This window comes from Mus musculus, chromosome 2, assembly GCF_000001635.26.
Source record: "Mus musculus strain C57BL/6J chromosome 2, GRCm38.p6 C57BL/6J".
NCBI classification, from domain to species: Eukaryota; Metazoa; Chordata; class Mammalia; order Rodentia; family Muridae; genus Mus; species Mus musculus.
The window spans coordinates 19683129-19699303 of NC_000068.7; the positions used below are offsets into that span (position 1 = coordinate 19683129).

General features: G+C 44.2%; 1 non-coding gene across 1 annotated transcript; it reads left to right on the forward strand.

The window, feature by feature from the left end:
- The first annotated feature begins 8159 nt into the window (after nucleotides 1–8159).
- Gm24670 lies at nucleotides 8160–8291 on the forward strand. Its single transcript, XR_003954222.1, has one exon. It is a non-coding gene; the product is annotated as a small nucleolar RNA SNORA17 (small nucleolar RNA).
- The last annotated feature ends 7884 nt before the right edge of the window (nucleotides 8292–16175 follow it).

The following is a 16175-nucleotide window of genomic DNA, read 5'->3' on the forward strand; positions in this document are numbered from 1 at the left end:
GGTTACACACAGTCTGAAGTTGCCCTATATAAGTGCTGGGAACTGACCTCACATCTTCTTCAAAAATAGTCCGTGTTCCTAACCACTGAGTCATCTCTCCAGTCTCAGAAAAATGTTACTGGTTCATCCCAAAAGTATTTATGCAATGAGGAGTTAGATGGGGTCAGAGATGTTGGCGGGGACCCAAGCAGACTTCATATGACATCTGGAACTATTATAAGTGAAATTAGAAAGCAGTTTAAATATTTTAGAGTAGAGAGTAAAGAAATAGAGGATTTGGTTTACTGTTAGTTATCTGTGGGCCAGAGATGTGGTCCAGTAGCCGAGCACTTGTCTAGCATGTTCCATACACTGGATTCCTTGCTAAACATAGAAAAACAAAAAGAAAGAGTGCTGTATTGCATAGAGAAGAAGCTGCAAAAACATGAGCATTAAGAGAAAGGATGTGAAATAGGATAGAGTCTTAGGCAATGGGTAAAGGGGGTAGAGCTGGGTTGACTATGTTTATGAGCCTGTAGTTCATCTAGCAAGCACATGCTCTCTTCACCTGAGAGGCAATCCAGGAACAATTATCAAACCAGAGGACATATACTATATATATATATATATATATATATATATACCATAGTCCTGGAAAAGACCTACAGCTTAGTGCCACTTCATTACACTACAGTTAAGTCAACAAATAGAAGATCACTACTGGATATTACAGACAGTCAGCAGACTATATGGACCCACCAACTATTAAGCAACGGTGTTCTGACTTGATTTCTATACTGCAAAGTGAGCAACTTTCAGTAGGTGACAGAGGGAAAGTCTTCACTATACTGAAGTATTAAAGCGCTTCATCATTCGGAAGGCCATTCCCTCATCCTTCAGTGGGCTTGATCTGCCAAGTGGAGATACACCATGCCAGAGGTCACCCAGGGTGTGAGTGAGCCAAACTTGTGGCTTCCTCGGGGAATAACAGGGGATGTTTGTTCCTGGTGGAAGTCCTAGGGCAGTACATTTAGTTAGTGTGCTTTTTATTTGTTGCATTCATAGTTAGTTTGGTGAGGTTGGCTTGGCTAGGTAGAGAAATCAACAAGTGTTCTAGGAATATTTCCACCCAGTGCTCTCTGTGACTCCAAGATGAAGAAGCACTATATGTCTGCTTCCCATGTCCCTGTGGAAATCACACATACACACTTGAATCAATGAATGAAGAAAATGCTGGAACACTGAGTATTACAAGGAAGAATGCAGACTTTGAAGTCATACCTAATAACAAGTTATTTTTAAAAAGACACTTACTTACTAGTGTGTTTGTGTGTGTGTGTGTGTGTGTGTGTGTGTGTGTGTGTGTAGTTGATTCTCTCCTTCCTCCATGTGAGATCCAGGCGTTGAGCTCAGGTCTCTAAGCTTGGTAGAAAGCATTGTTACCGAAGCCTTGGTCGGGGTTTTGTGGAGGCCCATCAGGGAAAGCAGGTTCCTTGGCCTGGATGGCGACCTATTAGCTACTCAAAACATGGAGTTCATCCGAAAGGGCCAATCACCTGGCTAAGAGACCAGCCTGCAGGAAAGAGGGCTTACCTTAGCCGGAGCTACAGAGGTGGGAGGAATAATTATCCCTTTAACTGGATCATGTACTTTTTCTTCCCTGGAATCTCTGTGCCAGGAGCAGTCCCAGAGCTAAGCCCTGAGCCACAGGGCTCTGCCCACTTTCTGAATCACACATTTCTTCCTTTTTTTTAAAGCATGCTTTTCCACTTTTTTTTTTTGAGGGGGGAGGGGGTTCTCCTCTTCTTCTCCAGCTCCCCTCCCCACCAGGTAGCTGCCAGCAATGTCAGACTTCTATGTCCAGATCGAGCCTTTTTTCCCTCATCTCCATCTTTCTCCAGGAAGCTGCTGAGACTTACGACTTCCTGCCCGGGAGATTTTCTTTTAAAGTTTCACAAAATGTCTTTAAGCTTCCCTTTGTGTCCACCCCTAAATTCTTTTTACAAATGAGACTAGTAACCTCCAAAGGGGACCCCAAAGCCCCCAGTATCATGTGGTAACTGTGGTGGATTTCCCAAAAATTTTAAAACATCACATTTACCTGCTGAGACACAGGATTAGAAAAAAAAAATACTGAACTTTAAAAATACCACTCTTTTAGTTTTATCTGCTGGGAAAAAAGAAAAGTCTTAGTACCCTGAGTTTGTTAGGATCAAGAACAACCACCAACAGTATGTACTTAATGAGAGTTTTAAGTTTCTAGAGAGGGACTCTGAATTACAGAGCAAGGCAAAGCTTCCCTATGTTGAAGGAGTCACGATACTGCTGATGAGAAGACAGAGAACTCAAACATCATTTGTTCTGATTGTCCCTGGGGTAAAGATGAATGGGACACAGCTTGGAAGAGTCTGCTTTTGTGTTATTGAGTAAACACAGATGTGGAAAGTATTAGGATGTACAAACTGTAAAGTCCGGACAAGTGTAAGAGGAATCAACAGAACGGGACAAGATGAGTGTGGGCTTTTAGTAAACTGGAAACCATGAGTCTCCAAAGACCGATGAGCACGAGGATAAGAATGTGGGAGGAGGGCGTGACAGGAAACTGGAAATATTCATTACCTTTTTCTTAGCAGCTGAAATGCTCAGGCCTCTCCCGCCAGCACCCTGGCTTGCAGAGCCAGCACAAACAGATGATCGGTCTGTTTTCTTTTTTCTGGTTCAGTTTCTGCAGGACTCCGATTCTCAGTGTAATTCAAAAGATCTTTGCTCTCAATAACAGGTTCTGCAGCCAACTTCTGTCTCAAATCTCCAAAATCAAGGTAGCAGCTTACAGCGCCAAGCGCACAGACAAAGAGCGGAAGGAGCCATTGATTCCTTACCAGTGCCTGGAGGCGCGGGTCCTCTGTTTTATGCACTGAAGTCTGTGGGGCCCTTTGCAAACCGGTGCTTAATCTCAAAGTGAGAGGGAGTTAAAAATCTAAATCAAGACTAGAGATATGGAAATGAGGTTACCCTGAGACTCAAACTGTAAAATCCATCCTTAATTGGCTAAAGAGGGGTGGCTCCCTTGTGAACTGAAGATGAGGGTTGTTCAGAGAAAATAATGATATCCACATGAAAGCGCTTTAACACTACACAGAACAGGTGTGTGCGCAGTAAACACTGACTTCAAGCCACCTAACCTTATTTGCCCAGTGGTAAAAGTCTCCTGGGAGGACTTGTTAAATTTAGATTCCCAGGCCCCTCCACGAAGAGTGGATTTTGATTGGCTTAAACAGAGTTTAAGGAGCCCCAGAATTCTTTAGGATTCTGAGTTTAGAAAACATCGCCTGAGATGCTACTCTGGACTCTGGGCTGCTTCAGATTCACGTGGGTGACATCAGCAGTGAAGATTCTGCGTGAGAGCCTGAGCTCGCGTGATGTGAGTTGCAGGTCTTAGCGTGTTTTTCAAAACAAGGACCCTAGCCAGGATTTGCTGATGTCTTGTAAACTATACCTCAACTTTTGTTCTTTTTTTGGCTGTTAGAAAGAGAGGAAAGGGAAGCCATTGAGCCTAGTAAAATTCAAATTTCCAGTCTTGTTCTGTTAAGACTTTTTACTCAGTACATTTCAGGCAGAACCTGGGCATTGTTTCCTAGAAACTGCTATTATCCAGGTTTGGCAGCGTTAGACTTCATATAGATGTCTTTATTTTCTCCCAACAGCTGCTCTGCATAGTATCATCTTATCTTCAGTGTACAGGGCAATCAAAACTCTTAAAACAGTCTATCATGGATGGATTTTTTATTATTTGAATCTTGGTTGCTATTAGCCACGTCGGGAAAGAATGTGTTACTCCGGAAAGAAGATTGGTTTCTGAAGAAACACAGGAGGGAAACATAAAGTGAGATCCAAAGCTAGAGAAAGGTCCAGGGTTCCTGCCTACTCTACAACCCAACTTGAGGACCTAGATCTCAGCTGCCAGAGCAAACCAGCTCAGAAAAGGAACCTATCTCCCTTCCCTTCCCTTCCCTTCCCTTCCCTTCCCTTCCCTTCCCTTCCCTTCCCTTCCCTTCCCTTCCCTTCCCTTCCCTTCCCTTCCCTTCCCTTCCCTCCCCTCCCCTCCCCTCCCCTCCCCTCCCCTCCCCTCCCCTCCCCTCCCCTCCCCTCCCCCCTCCCCTCCCCTCCCCTCCCCTCCCCTCCCCTCCCCTCCCCTCCTTGCTTTCCTTCTTGCTTTCTTTTTTTCTTTCTTTCTAAGGGTTTCCTCTCTCTACAGCAGGGTGTTCTGGAGGCTTCAAGGTCTGTCCCCAGGAGCCTCTGCCTCAGCAGCAGTTCTTAACATTCATCATTATCTCTGTCACCTTGGTTTTTTATTTTCACATCTCCCTCTGCTCCAAATTCTTCCCCCTGTGCCTCTGCCCTTTCCTGGGTCCTCCACACTCCTGTGATCAATGCATCCCTTTTAGCTTCAGATTGTCCTATACTGTCTTCTTTTCTTGACTCACCTGAGGCAATTTCTAGGAACTGTTTCTTCCACTCCCCCACCCCCACCCCTCCATCACCAATCCACCAGGCACAAGGTACTGTTATACTGTTAGGCTGACTGCTGCTGAGATGACTCAGAAGGTAAAAGTCCTTGCTTGAAGATCTGAGTTTGATTCCCTGGGACCCACATGGAAGAAGGAGAAAATCAAATTCCTAGTTGTCCTCTGGCCTCTACATGTATGTGCAGCACTGCAGATGTACATCCACACAGATGAACACACACCCACAATAAGTGAATAAAAATCTAGCATTTTCCCCCAGGACACTATGGGGCTGGAGAGCTAGCTCAGTGATTAAAAGAACTTACTGTTCTTTCAAAGGACCTGGGTTCAGCTTCCAGCACACACACATGGTGGCTCATAGCACATATATTCCAGTTCTCAATATCCAGTTAATTAATATTAATATATTAATATTAATTAAGAACTCCAGTTCTTAATTAATGGTATCAGATATACACATGGTATACGCATATGTGAAGAAAAACACAAATACAGAAACTATAAGTCTATTAAAATGAGAACAAGAAACAGGAGACTATCCTTTGTGGCTGTGCTCTAGTCTTTTCAAGATATCAAGTCTAGTCTCTGCTTGCTAACTCTTCCCTAAAGGCTAGGTATGCATCGCAGGTTTGATCCATAAGTAATAGTAATGTTGGGATGGAGTGGGACTTGAGGTGAGGCCTGGTGGACGGAAGGAAGGTCACTTGGGATAGTCCCTTAGAGGGGCTATTTAACCCTAGCCCCTCTCTTTTGCTGTGATTGCTTCTGAGCCTCATTGCTTCAGTGCCAGCCCGTGCCATGATATTTGGTCTTAGGCCTGGAGCAGCTGGGCCAACTGACCATAGACAAAAACCTCTGAAACAACAATGGAGAATACATATTTCCTCTTTTATTCCTGACTATTGGATTCAGGTTTTTGCTTTGATCTTGTAACTGTGCCTGGTTCTTCCCCAATGGAATAAGAAAGCATGTTATTTATTTTGGATTCTACAGAAGCCCACAGTTTAAGAGATTTTTGGATATTTTAAAGAGATATTAAACTTTGATTTTAAGTGTTGGCATTTTTAGAGACTGTGTGGCTTTTAAAAGTTGGATCGTGTTTCATGTTGTGATGTTAATATTAACATCATAAACAGGTAAGGAAAGGTTGTGCTTATGTGTTAAGTTGCAAGGGATCAGTTGTGCTGGATTGCCTTCGTCAACGTGATACAACCTAGAGTCACCTGGTAAGAGTTTAGTTGAGGAATTGCCTTCATCAGATTGGCCTGTCTGTGGGCATGTCTGTGACGAGTCATTTTCTTAATTGATGATTGATTGAATCCATTTACTTTAGGGGTTTCCACTCTTAGGCAGGTGGTATAGCCTTTAGGTGGCAGGCCTAATGGAAGGAAGTTAGGTCACTGGAGATATTCTCCTGAAGGGACTATCGAGAGCTGGCACCTTGCTGTGGCTCTCTCTGGTACTTTGTGGGCACCATGAGGAAACAGTTCTCCATTGCCACATGTCACTGCCTTGATGCCCTGTACCAAAACAGGCCAAAAGCAACAGGACCAAGCCACCATGAAACAAAATCTTTGAAACTGTGACTCAAAATAAACCTTCCCTCCTGAGGAGTTGATTACCTCAGGAATTTGTTTAAGTATTGGAAACATGGTGGGCACAATAGCCAACCTTTTTTTCCTCTCCAAAATATTTTAAGGAAAAAAGTCAAGAAAGCTCTCTGAGTATGAGCTGTAGAGACAGCTCCACCATTAAAGGTGAGGCTCCCAACTAAAAATAGGAGATCTCTGCGTATATTTTGAATTATCTTTTATAAATTGTACCTCTTTTTTTTTTTTGACTAGAGAATTGTACATCTTGACTGGTATTTTCTAATTTGTTCATGTCTGTTCAGTGGTATTTTTTGAAGAAATTGCTTTTCAAATACAGTTAATATTTTGGTGAGTTAAGTTTGCATATGCATGTATCTGTGGTGTGCATTTATGTTTATGTGCATGGGTGACCATGTGCACATGCATGTGGAGGCCAGGCCCATGGGGTACCTTCCTTGATCACATTGATGAGCAGTTTACATTTGTGACAAAAAAATTTCTAATAATTTTAAAATATGGAAGAATTCTTTTCATTGGATGGGACTGTTTAGGAGGCAGTAGGAGACTCAGTTGCCAAGCTGAACTTAAATGGCAACCTGTTTTGTGTATGTGTGTGTGTGTGTGTGTGTGTGTGTGTGTATTGGGTGGGTGTTCTAACAGCAACACTTATGCAAAGGAGCAGGTGAGGAAAGTTACTTGGATTAAGTTATTTGGGAACTCCTGGATCTTTGGGATGGGGGCGGTGACAGGGGTTTTGTTTTAGACCCCCTTAAGTTCTCTATAGGCCGCACAGCTCCCTGGGAGAGATCACCTGCACTGCTTAAATGGCTCCTCTTCCCCATCCATGTTGCTGCTCCTCTTTCCCGCTCTCAGTCTTCTGCATTTCTATCATTTTCATTTACACCATGCCAAAGGCTCACAGTTAAAGCCCCAGCATTCGGTCCTAGAATGAATCTATGGGCGGTGCCATGCTGTGGTCTCCAGCGAGCCCTGGTTGTTTTGCTTTATCTCCCTTCCGCTTACACTAAAGCGGATGAGAGCGACCCAAGCCGAAAGATAAAGGCATGTTCCACTGTTGAGGGCTGGTGGTGTTCATATGTTTGCCAAGTAAGCTGACATGGAGGTCATTGCTCTACGACCTTAGCAGAGTTGGAACAAAACCAGAATTGCTTCTCTGTGGTTATCAGTGAGCTCAGCTTCGGCACGGCACGCTGAAGCACCGATGAAAGGCCTTTTTTACTGACCCTTGTTTTCCACACCGAGCCGTGTGGAACATTAGTATCTAGGTATCTCTCGCTGATTTTCATTTTAAAACGAGAGCTTTTTGTAAAAAAGAATCTCTAAACTATGACAGACTAACTCATCAGGGCACTAGAATGCGTACTGGGGTTTCCTACATCACAAGCAGGATATTGAGTGGGTGTCTACTCCAGAGACTATGCTGATAACCACATTACTTGAATCAGAGAATTCAGGTGTGTCGTCCAGCTGTCGCTGCCTCCCCACTGCAGACGTGGTCACTGTGCAGATTTTTCTCTAATAAATGCGCTAACTGGCAATGTAGCATTTTTAACTGGCGATGTGGCATTTCGATTGGAGAGAAAATTCTTAATAGCATTTTTGCAAATAGCATACTTGTTCGTGATTGTTGTTGCAGTGTCTGGAAAGCCCTGTGGTGAGTTGTTTAATTGGGACTACCACCCTTGAGATGCTTAGCAAGTGAATGGGCCAAGGCTCCCTCCTGAAGCCTGTGTAGTGGCAGGAAGAGACAGACTCCTGAGAGCTGCCCTCAGCCACACACAAACTGTGGCACATGGGTGTGCACACAGATTACTAAACATTAGTGAACAAATACATGTTAGTAAACAAACACAACACAATACTGAGCACTGTTAATTTCATTTCCCACCTGAGAGCAAGGAGAAAAATAAGTTTGTAATTTTACTATAATTTCAGATCTATATGGTAAAACTGGGCAAGTGTCAAGACAGTAGGATTTATTCTAAATTTAATAAGTGGCTTGTGGAGGAATGTATTTATATGTTTAAAACATCGAATTTTCTCTGCCCATAGAGTCTGTGCAGGTGTGGCTACTGTGTCACGTGTACATCAGCAGGTGGCAAAGAGGAGAGAGGCTGTGTTTCTGGTCAGTGTTCGGACCTGTAAATATCTGAATAACTGGTAGCTCAACACTCCCTGAAAAAAGCAAACCTGAGATGACCACCAGTCCAGCACCATACAGACAGGGCAGGAGAGACTATTCCCAAGGTCACCTCTGTTTGGTGCCGTAATATACGAGAGGGCACAGTACCTATGAGACCACTCCTGAGATGGCCCAGACACCCAGAAGCCCTGAGAACCACTAAGAAGAGCAAACAAGTGGTGGGGAAATGGAAGGGAAACAGAAACCAAAGGATGTGGGTACACTGAAGAGAGGCAGAACTTCAGACTGGAGGGTAGTGAGCAGCATAGCCAGTGATGCCACTTGAGGCCATGGTGGAGTCCGGGACTGTGCTGCCACCAGGGCCATCTCTGGAGCCATGGTCCTAGAGCAGCAGGGGTCTGTTACCACCAATGGCCAGGTGGACATCTCTGGTCTGGGCTGATGTCTGAAGGCTGTGCAGAACTGGTCCCACCCCTTACCTGGCATCTTGGGAGAGCTGGCCTTGGGAAAATGAGAGCAGATACCACTCCAGCTAGCTGCAGTTGGAAGATTCATCACCATACATTTCAGGAGGTGTAAGTGATCTAGCCCTGAGGGTACGAGCAATTTGTCTCCTGTGTGGTGGCATGGACAAGGGAGAGATGCCCTACCCTCCTCTCCCCAACCCCTCACTGTCTGTGGCAGGTGGGAAACTTTCCCCTGAGGTCATGAATGCAGGAGAGCTGTGCCTGCTCCTCTCCAGCTGCAGAACTCACCAGAGTGAGCCCTCACCTGGGCAGCATAGTAGGGATGACCTTGGACATGGGGTTGCAGATGAGCTGGCTTTGAGGGTGTGAGTTTAGGAGAGCTGACCCTGCCTCTTGTCTGCTGTGCAGTAGCCCAGATGAGAGACAGATGCCCTCTTCCCTCTCCTCATCCCTTGCCACCTATGGCAGGCAGGAGAGATGGCCCCAGGGTCATGAGACTGGGAGAACTGGTTACGTTCCTCAGTAGCTGCAACACTTATGAAAGTGGTCCCTGCATCTTGCCTAAGAAGCAGGGTAGAGCTGACAGGGCAGTGGGTGTTTGCTGGTGAGCCAATCCCAAGGACATGAGAGGGAAGATCCAGCAGACTGACCAGCCTAGATCCAAGGCTTTAAGTTGGCCTACTCCAATACATACCCCATTGGTAGCTAGAGTGCATGAAGGGGCCAGTCCTACGGATCCAAAAGTACAGGATCTCCATGACACAGGCCAACAACAGAATATTCAAAAGGAGTTACAGTGAGGTTCCAGGATTGATAGAGTAGCAGAAGCCAGAGGTCTCCTACCAGACCAATGAATCAATGCAATGAATATTTGCAAACAAAGAAGTGTGGAAAAAGGGGTATACTATGGGACACACTGTGACACTACAGGTTTTTTTCTGTTGGGGAGGAGGTTGCAAGGGTAGAGGGCAGGTATGAGGAGAGTGGGATTGAAATGCACGATGTAAATTTACAAAGAACCAATAAAAACGTCTAAAAACATTTAATTTTCATTTCCATGTATTATTCCATATTAACCCTGTTCACTGTGATATTTCAGCACACATATACAACATGTAATAAGCAAACCCACCCTCCTCTTATCTACCCCCTGGCCCCAGCCTCCAGTGATTTCTGCTTTGTATTGTGGTCAAGGTCACTTTCCCATCACGTGAGAGAACAGGATGATTGTCCTTCTAGGTATTCTTATTTCAGTTGACGTCACACTCTGTCCACCTTGCTGCAGATGACAGGATTTGCAACCCTGAAAATTCTGATTGTCTCAGAATGCTTTCTACCATTGTGATCAATATCTTGACTAAAAACAACCTGAGGAAGAGAGTATTTATTTCACCTTGAAGATGATGCCATCATCAGGGAAGGAACTCTAGGCAGGAACCTGAAGCAGAGACTGCCTTCCCCTAGCTTGTCTGCTCAGCCAGCTACCTTATACACTCCAGAATCACCTACTCAGCATTGGCCACATGGGCTGAGTCCTCCCATATTAATCATTAAACTGAAATAATTCCCTACAGGCTAATCTGATGGAGGCATTTTCTTTTCTTTTTCTTTTTCTAAAGATTTATTTATTATACATAAGTACACTGTAGCTATCTTCAAACACACCAGAAGAGGGCGTCAGATCTCATTATAGGTGAGCCACCATGTGGTTGCTGGGATTTGAACTCATGACCTTCGGAAGAGCAGTCAGTGCTCTTACCCGCTGAGCCATCTCACCAGCCCGGAGGCATTTTCTTAATTGAAGTTCCTTTTTTCCAGATGACCGTAGCTTGTGTTAAGTTGAGAAAAAAATTAACCAGCACTTATCAAGCAGAGTTAGATCCCAAGAAGCTTATACTGTAAGGATGGGGATGAAGTATGTTCATAACGTCCCCTTTGTGAATAGTGGGATTTGTATGACGTAGAGATGACTCTCTAAGTTCAGAAGCCAATACTGACATCCACTGTTGTGTTAGGCAACAAGTGGGTCTCATGAGTATGTTTATTTTAGTGCACATCTTTTGAAAGGCAAATATTAACATCCCCAGCTCCAGCTCATGTGGTGAGAGCTCAGTGGCAACTAAAGGAAGAGCAGGAGCTGTGTGAAAATGATGCAGAAGCTGCAGTGTGGTGTTGGTCCAGTGTCTGCTTATCTGAAACCAAGGCAATGTACTCAGTGATGTGTTCTGGAGAGGTCATGGCCTCAGAGTGCAAAGTCAGATTTAAGCGCTCTCTCTCTCTCTCTCTCTCTCTCTCTCTCTCTCTCTGCTCTCTCTGTCTCTCTCTGTGTGTCTCTCTCCTCTCTCTCTCTGCTCTCTTTGTCTCTCTCTGTCTCTCTCTCTGTCTCTCTCTCTGTCTCTCTCTCTCTCTCTCTCTCTCTCTCTCTCTCTCTCTCTCTCTGTCTGTCTGTCTGTCTGTCTCTCAAAATGGTGTGTCCCACGTCCGGCCCACCACAGGGCTAGGGCATGGAAGCGGATGCGGGAAGTTTGACTTCATGGACCCCACACTGCTGCCAGGTGGGTGTCTGTGAGAAGCCGCAGAACACCGCTCCGAGGGTGGGAAAAGCGCAGTCTGAGGTCCCCGAGGAACTGTCGGAGTTTGGCTCTTGGTTCCCGGGGCTGCACAGAAGCCAGGGACAGCAGGTTCTCACTCTTGGGCACCGCACATGCTACTGAATGCCCAGAGTGGGTACCTACGGGCTGACTCTGGCCTGGGACACAAAGGGAAAAGGGCAGGAGGAGAGCTCCGGCTGGGTCCTGCAGGGAGGAGTGTCTCTGTCTCTGGTTTGCCTTGGTGGAGACCCTGGCTGAGAGCGCAGAGAGGCCCTCCATGGGAGATTAGATGCTCGGCTCTTTTAGAGGAAGACCTGCTCCACTGCTCCAGTATGGTGGATCCCGATGAGAAGGGGCAGTTCATGGTTTTAAGGGTTTATTGTAGAAAGGCAGAGAAAGTGAGAGAGTAGAGAAGTAGAGGCTGGCCATGGCCATGTGGAGAGAGGGGAGAAGGGAATTCGGAGATAGGGGGAGCAAAAGGGCAAGAGAGAAGCAACTGGGAAACAGCAGTAAGAGAGGGAGGAGGGGACAAGCAGACCCTTTTATAGTGGGTCAGGTCTATCTGGCTGTTGCCGGGTAACTGTGGGTAGAAGCATACCTGGCTGTTGCCAGGTAACTGTGGGGTGAAATACCAGGAGCTTGGGGTGTTGCCCTACATGACTGATGGCCACAGAATTATGGAGCTGGGGCCTCATGTCAGGAGCCTTATGTCTGGGAGCATGGCAAACAGGTCTTCTGTCCCTTGCAGGAACACCTGCTGGGTCTCCAGGGTTTAAAACTAGCTCGACCAGAAAGCAGGCTGCCTTTCACAGTTCCACATGTGTTCACATGGGTTTGTGCATATGTGTGTGCATATCTGCATACACAAGTGTGCCCTTGTATAACGAGGCCAGAGATCAATGTCAGGTGTCTTCCTTCCTTCCTTCCTTCCTTCCTTCCTTCCTTCCTTCCTTCCTTCCTTCCTTCCTTTCTCCCTCCCTCCCTCCCTCCCTCCCTCCCTCCCTCCCTCCCTCCCTCCCTCCCTCCCTCCCTCCCTCCCTCCCTCCCTTCCTTCCTTCCTTCCTTCCTTCCTTCCTCTCCACCCTAATTTCCAAGACAGGAACTCTCACTGAAACTAGAGCTCACTGATTTGGCTTGACCAGCCTGGCCAATGAGCCCAAGCATTGAGATTACAGATATGCATTGCTAAGCCCTGCTTTTTATGTAGGTGACAAAAATGAACTCAAGTCTCCATGCTTGCTTGGCAAGAACTTTTCCAGCTGAGCCATCTTCTGGCTCCTCTGATTGTGTCTTTCAAATATTGTGTGTATGAGTGTTTTGCCTGTAAGAATGTCTGTGAACCACATGTGTGCCTAGTGACTGAAGAAACCAGAAGAAGGTGTCAGGTCCCCTGGAACTGCAGTTACATACAGGTGGTTGTGAGCTGCCATGTGGATGCTGGGAATTGAACCTGAGTCCTCTGGAAGAGTAGCCAGTGTTCTTAACTACTGAGCCATCTCTTCAGCTATTTTGTCCTTTTTTTGTTATGTGACTTCATTTCTTCCATTCTTTTCAGCCTGTGGTCAGTTTTGTATTAGAAGCTGCTTGCTAGCAACTGAGCTTTAGTTCATCCTGTGTAAACCAACTATGTAATTCTCTTTCTTAGAAAGAATAATGTGCTACTGAGCTATCAAAGATGTTTTTGTTTCATGTTGTTTAAAATTTTCATTCCATTTAGTAACAGACTAAGAAATATATTTTTATAGTTATCTGGTCTTTTAAAAAATTAATTATTAGAATTTCATGGTGGTGGTGTACACTTTTAATCCCAGCACCCAGGAGTCAGGCAGGTGATCTCTGTGAACTTGAGGTCAGCTTGGTTTATATAGTGAGTTCCAGGTTAGCAAAGGATATATAGTAAAACCCTTACTATGGGTCTTGTAGTAATTTTAAGATCCATAAAGAAGTAATTTTGTAAAATTAAATATGATTAGAAGACTTTCCAGTTAAACAATTAATACATTAGGGTACGGAGTATATCCTCTATGACACATGTCATGGTGGGGATTTGAACTATGGACTTAGGGTGATAGTGACTCCATTTTCTCTCTCTCTCTCTCTCTCTCTCTCTCTCTCTCTCTCTCTCTCTCTTATTTCTCCTTTCCCTTCCATTGCTCCCTAACCAGCCTGTTTTCATCCTTCTAGACATGCTCTTGATATTTGTTCAAGTTGATTTTCATCCTACTGTGAAGCCCAAGTTGGCCTTGAACTCAAGATTCTTGTTTCTCAGCCTGCTGAGTAGTTGAAATTATAGATATGCCCTACCAGACCAGGCTATATCACAAGATAAAAAAGGTACCATTCTGGTGAAGGATTTAGATTGTGGGAGAGGGTGGGGCAGACACAGGGTAGTCTATGTAGTTCCTTTTTTTGTTTTGCTTAAACCTCGAAACTGCAATACTGAAATAGACATAGAATGAACAGCAGCCTAAGGCTTTCTGTTTAGATGACTTGTGAGACTCAGAAGTTGACTAGGAAGCCAGCATCTCCTCAGTATGTAAGCAGGGGGCAAGGGAGCATTGGTCCTTCCTGCTGCATAGAGGAGAGGTTGCTTAGGAACAAAACATCCTCCTGTTTTGTGAGAAGAGCCAGCCAATGAGAACACGACACAGGAAAGAACACAAGAATGTTATGGAAATGTAAAGCACACTACTCATTGTGCTGCAGAGGTGGCACTGTAGACAGTCCACTGGTCCCACAGCATTCATAGTCCTGCAGAGGTGGCACTTTAGACAGTCCACTGGCCACACAGCACTCATTGTCCTGCAGAGGTGGCACTGTACACAGTCCACTGGCCCCACAGCACTCATTGTCCTACAGAGGTGGCACTGTAGACAGTCCAGTGGTCCCACAGCACTCATTGTCTTGCAGAGGTGGCACTGTAGACAGTCCACTGGTCCCACAGCACTCAATGTCCTGCAGAGGTGGCACTCTAGACAGTTCACTGGTCCCACAGGCACAGATTTAAACAACCAAGAATGAAAACTGTTTTAAAATGCAAAGTTTATACTAACATACAAGACTTTTCTTTCTTTTCATTATTCCTTAAATAACACAATGGATTACATAGATTTCTATGGCATTAGGTGCCATAAGTTATCTCTAGACGCTTTACAAAGTATGGAAAGAGGTTGTTTGCTGAGGGTCATAGTGAAATCAGTTAAGTTTCTGTATGCATACATTTTTGTTTGTTTGATTGTTTTTGTTTTGCTTTGTTTTGTTTTAGCACAACTGGAGTCAATCCCACTAAAGAGTATAGAAAAACTGGTATGTGTTTGTTTAATTGGGAACTAAAGGGTTGAATATTTTGTGTCCATTTGTTATACATCTGGTGAAATGATGTTTCTTTAGTTTCCTTTTAAAAAATACATTTTTAGTGTTTGAGAATTTTGAACATGCATATATAATATAATATAATATGATATAATATAATATTTTTTATCATGCTCACCTTCCCCAGTTACTCCCTTCAATGTAAGAGTACAGGCTTTTCTACTCCTGTCATTGCTCTCAAATAACAACATGGAAACCTGGTATTTTTATTAATGAGCTTCTTGCGCTATAGCTGGGCAGGGTTCTGAGCTGTTCTAGCATGACTCTGCTGGCCTGGTCTAATTCCCAGCCACTTCCCAGCCACGTGATATTACCTGCCATCTTAATCTCGATCTGGCCACCCTACTCCACCCATTCTCTCATGGTTTTCTCATGATCACCTGCTCACAGCAAGTTCTTGCAGCCAATTGTCTCTCTCTCTGGTCCCACCAGAGACCCTCTCACTGGGATCAGAAGTCCTGCCTTGTTCTCTATTGGCTGATCAGCTCTTTATTAAGCAATCAGAGGTGATGAAAACAATTTTTAGACAGCATTGAGACAGAATGATTGACAGTGCCAGTGTCCAGACTGTAGCCACATCTCTGGACACAGTAATCAGCATTTGAATGAACAGTGCACAAAACCATCTCCCAATATTTCTCCTTTTAGTCCAATAGATGATCTTTCTTTTATGTTCATAAACTATATACAATGAGAACAATTATGAAAACTATCAGGCAAAAATTACATTCATAATGTCTAGGCCATTTGTATTTGGCAATGTTGGAGAAAGTGTTCTACTAAGTATTTTGAGTTCAAAGTTCTGTAAATAGCCCAGATGCACAGTGTTTATTCAGTAACTGAAAGTTGGTAGCAGAAAAAGCTAGGTGAAGATGGCAGATGATTGGTGTTTCTTTAGCATCAAGCATATTCACTCAAACTTTAAAATTCAGTGCATGATAATGATTTACCTGAATGATTTTCAGAAGGCAAAATTTCTTGAGGTGTTTGGCTTTTGTCTTGATAATAACCCTTTGAAGATATATGCTTTGTAAGCTACAGGAGGCTGTGCTGGCCTGCTTTCTTGCATTGCTCTGATGCTGTCCACTGTTGCCTCCTATGTTTTGGAGGGTGATAGTTACTCCTGTGTTCTACCTCCCACAATATTTCAGATTGCAGTTGATATCTGTTATTCTAAGTTACTTTTTGTTTCTTAAAAACATCTTTTTTATGACCAGGAAAGAGTGTTCTTTCCAATACTTTCTAACTATCTTATATTTAGAAATATAAAATATAATTTTCTCTGGGCATTGTGAGGTACTCCTATAATCCCAGCAGTTATGAAATAGAAGAGGCAAGATAATTGCAACAGTTAGTCTTGCTTGTGTTACAGAGTGAGATTCTGTCTTTAAAAACAAGAATATTTGCAATTTTTTTTGTTTCCAAAGCACCAAAATTATTTCTGAGTGTTTTATAGCACAATAATATATTACTCGTATGTTTCC